The sequence below is a fragment of the Oratosquilla oratoria genome, chromosome 29 (genome assembly GCF_046742065.1).
Source record: "Oratosquilla oratoria isolate Oo_2021 chromosome 29, ASM4674206v1, whole genome shotgun sequence".
NCBI classification, from domain to species: domain Eukaryota; kingdom Metazoa; phylum Arthropoda; class Malacostraca; order Stomatopoda; family Squillidae; genus Oratosquilla; species Oratosquilla oratoria.
This window is the reverse complement of record NC_134805.1, coordinates 49,328,464-49,333,463: the sequence shown is the minus strand read 5'-3', so window position 1 is coordinate 49,333,463 and position 5,000 is coordinate 49,328,464.

Genomic DNA, 5,000 nt, shown 5'->3' with positions numbered 1-5,000 from the left:
TGCATAACCTTGCATTTACTTATATCAAATTTCATTAGCCACTTTTTAAACCATTGCTGTATTTTATCTAAGTCTTTTTGAATATCTAATTGGTTTAAGTGATAATTTGCTATTCCGCATAGTTTTGTATCATCAGCAAATTTGGAAATAGTAGCTTTTAGTCCTTGGTCTATATCCAAAGTTGGTAATTCTAGTTCTAGTTTGGACAGTCTTTGCTCATATATCAGTTTGGAAAGATTTGGTGCTAGTTTTGTTGTTGCTCTTTGTATTCTATCTATTTTTTTTTTTTTTAATATTCTTTTTGGTACTGGGTGTCCATAGTATTGCTGTGTACTCAAGTGTTGGTCTTATTAGTGTAGTTAGAGTTTTTCTATAATTTCCTCGTCCAAATAAGCAAACGCCACTTTAATTGACCTCAATGAATTGTAGGTTTCTCCGAATATTTTATTAATATGCTTATCCGGTGTCATGTCCTTGCTGATCATCACTCCGAGATCTTTCTCCGAGTTTACTTTTTTCACCTCTTCACCAATTTTGTAATCTTTCGATATTCTGTTTTTACTCTTTCCAAATTCTATTATACTACATTTCTTTATATTGAATTTTACTTCCCACTTTTGAGTCCAATCCCAGATCTTGTCCAAATCTTGTTGCAATGGGTTGCAGTCTTCCTCCGTTTTTTACCTTCTTTAGTATCTGCATTATCTGCAAAGAAATTCATATAACACTACACCTTCATCCATGTCATTAATGTATATGGCAAACGTGTGTGTGTGTGTGTGTATGTATGTATGTGTGTGTGTGTGTGTGTGTGTGTGTGTGTGTGTGTGTGTGTGTGTGTGTGTGTGTGTGTGTGTGTGTGTGTGTGTGTGTGTGTGTGTGCGTGCGTGCTATCACGCACACATAAACATCAGATGTGTATAAAGATCCTCAGAAGATGAAGGACACAAAAGCACTAATAGAGCTCTGAGGAAATGTGACATGTTCACAGTAAACAAGTAATAAGGAAGAAAAATGCTGGGTAATAAGGTCGAAAGGCTTTAGGTAATAAAGGGAATTAAGGCATTACGGCTGTGAAGCCTGCAAGAGGGCTTTAGGAGCCAAGAAAGCGTCGAAAATATGATGAGAACGTTGGTTTTCTAGTGTTTTTTTTTTTGGGGGGGGATGAGGGGCAAAGATACTAATAACGGAGTCGACGTTCTAAGGGCCGTTCTGGGAGTTATTTAGATTAAAGGTTTCACAAGGGGGTAATTGAGGTTACAAGACTCCGACCCAGTCTCCCCTTTCACGCCCACTTACCCTGGGCTGCCAGTCGGAAGCGAGGAGCTGATGTGGGGCTGTTCCTCGAGTGTCTGTTGGGTGCAGGTGGGTGGGGGTTGTTGTAGATGGGGCTGGGGGCAATATTGAGGTGTCCCAAATGTTTGGCCAGGGATCAGGCAGGCTGTCCGACAGAGGCTCATATGCGACAGCCCTTTGCCAGGTCCTACGGTCATCAAGGGAAGGGAAGTCACTCGTAAGCTTAATAAAAGCTGAGGTCACACTGTGCACGTCCGGACTTGGTGCTGATGGCAACGGAGAGGAAAACCACCCACCCGCATAGACACCAGCAATCTCTCCTCTTCCTCGTCCTTCCTCTCTTCTTCGTTTTTCTCATCTTTCTCCACTTCTTTCTCCTTTTTCTTTGCCTCGTCTGCCTCGTCTTCTTCCTCTTTAACCTTCTCCGCTCCTCCTCTTCTTCCCCTCTTCCTCCTCCTCCTGCTCCTCCTCCTTCCCACGTCGCTCAGAAAATTCTTTGTCTCGAGCGGGCTCCTGGGGCGTTGCCTTCATACTAAATAAGGTCGTCTTCTTGTTTCGGCTGTGCGACGGGGCATCTCGCCGCTTTTTTTTTTTTTTTTTTTTCCAAGGGGGAGGGGGTATATCCTTTAGGATACCCTTAGGACGCTAAAGATGGTGCTTCAGACGAGGAAAACTGTTTTTGTTGAGTGTACCGATCAACTTGAAAATGGGAACAGGGAAAGGAGGAGGAGGAGGTGATGACTATGAAAAAAAAAAAGAAAAAAAAAATGGAAATAACAGGAAAATGACTAATGAAATATATAGCCACAATTTTTTTTTTGCCGAAAATGAAAATTATACAAATGATTAAAAATCTGTCTTTATCTGTTAATCGTTTCTTTTCTCACTTCTTTTCTCCGTTTTACTCTTTTCATAATTTTTTAGGAGAGAGATCCAGATAGATAGACATATAGATAAATTGATAAGAAGATAGGTAGATAGATAGAGAGAGAGAGAAAGAGAGATAGATAGAGAGAAAGAGATAGATAAATAGATAGAGAGAGAGAGAGAGAGAGAGAGAGAGAGAGAGAGAGAGAGAGAGAGAGAGAGAGAGAGAGAGAGAGAGAGAGAGAGAGAGAGAGAGAGAGAGAGAGAGAGAGAGAGAGAGAGAGAGAGAGAGAGAGAGAGAGAGAGAGAGAGAGAGAGAGAGAGAGAGAGAGAGAGAGAGAGAGAGAGAGAGAGGGAGAGAGAGCAGGTGTGTGCAAAGAAGATGAACGAGGCTTGCCGAACAGGTTTGGGCATGCGGAAAGAATGCAAGGCAGAGAATAGCCAGAGGAATATCCAAGTTTGAAGGACGGGAAGATTTAGAAGTGGAAGACCGCTTTTACTGTATGTGATGAGAAAAAAAGCAATACATACAAAGGAGACGAAACTTCTAAAACAGGACTTACTAAGACTACAAAGGGAACGCAAAGGTCACTGAAGTAATGAAGTTGGTATGGGAAGAGGTGACAGAGATGTAGGATGCGAAAGAAGAAGGTTTTCTTGAAATGAGAAATTATGATTTGATATGTCAGGGTCTTCATGGGAAAAGAAAAAAATAGCCAAACCCTGTCCTCTCCCATATGCATACATTACATACATGCACACATACATACATACACCCATACATACATACATACATACATACATACATACATACATACATACATACATACATACATACATACATACATACATACATACATACATACATACATACATACATACGTACATACATACATACATACATACATACATACATACATACATACATACATACATACATACATACATACATACATACATACATACATACATACATACATACATACATACATACATACATACATACATACTTACATACATACAAACATACATACATAACCTAGATTTCCTATGCCTTCAGAGTGTGTAGTGATCTGCAGTCTCCATGTTGCCTTTCTTCCAGAATGGCCCGCTTCATATACCGTTATAGGCACGTAAGCGGCATAGTATTCTCACCAAGGCATTCTTCGTCAAGAAAATTTGATATTTTGTCTTGACACCGACCAGACGCGTAACGTCACGTCAACCTTTCATTTATATAGATATATGATATTTTCATGTGTTCATACATATACGTGCACAGATCACGGGACGGGCGTATTGCAATCCCAGGGAAGGGTAAGAGCTCCATTGGCATGCTTTCGTTCAGGTCACCATCCACCATCAAATCATAGACAACGCACATCTGGCTAGGCAACTAACTCCAGCTACCCAGCTGTAACCACAGACAGAAGACACAAAGGACCAAATTGTGCTCTGCCCTATTCTCAACCTATCCAGACAACAATATAAAGTATCTTCCTTGAGTGACTTATGGGCTTGACCGGTGGCCGTCGACGGTTACCTAGGGTGCTCATTTTCTGCAAGAGATTTGGGGCAATGAAATGACCACTAAAACATACTGTGTAGATATTATATGCCGGTACATAGTATGTATGCATAACCAAATATAATATATATATATATATATATATATATTAATATATATATATATATATATATATATATATGTATATGATATATACATACACGAGTATATATATATATATATATATATATATATATATATATATATACATATATATATATTTACATATATGATATATATATATATATATATACATATATATATACATATATATATATATATATCATATATATTATATATATATTTGTATATATAAATATACATATATATATACATATATATATATATATTGTATTTATATATATAAACATATATATATATATATTTATATATAAATATATATATATGTATATACATATATATATAAATATATATGTATATATGTGTGTGTTTGTATATACATATACAGTGAATTGAACAGAGCAAGGTTTTTATTCATTTGAACTAAAACAGTAAAGAATTTCCCCTTTGATGTCTATAAGCTACATTTAAGTATATTATGACTGTCGCCAGACAACTTTTAATCACTTTCTCCACACTTTTGGTGTCATCTTCATGACCACAGTGATAGTGAGCACTTCAGCGCCATTTCAGAGGCTTCAGCAGGATTCAGGAGATGGCCATGAAATTCAGCATAATCGCGGCGACTTCACGATTTATGGGCCATAAAGGTGAAGAGTTTACGCCAGTAGGCGCTTATCTCCTATGGAGAGTCGTTCTTCCATGATGTGCATAGATAGCTGGGAAACGTGGATATCACTGGAGTGCGTTGGCTGGGAATCGAACTCAGGCGTCTACGAGGCAATTTCAAATCCCGTAACTGCACAATTATTAAATTCACGTGGATCATACTATACAGAGACAACGCACAGTTTACTTTTCCTACTGGTTACTTACGCATATATATATATATATATATTTATATATACATATATATCTATATATATATATGTATATATATATACATATGTTGCAAATAAATCACTTGAACACGTGATCAGAAATATGCTTAAGTGGTTACCAGCATATATATATATATATATATATATATATATATATATATATATATATATATATATATATATATATATGTATATATATATCCCAATGACAGGGTACCTATATGTAGTAGTCCTGCAGAATGGACAGCGGAGCTACCCGTCTTCAAACCCCGTCAACCCCTCACCTTCACCACGAGGCGCAGCATAGA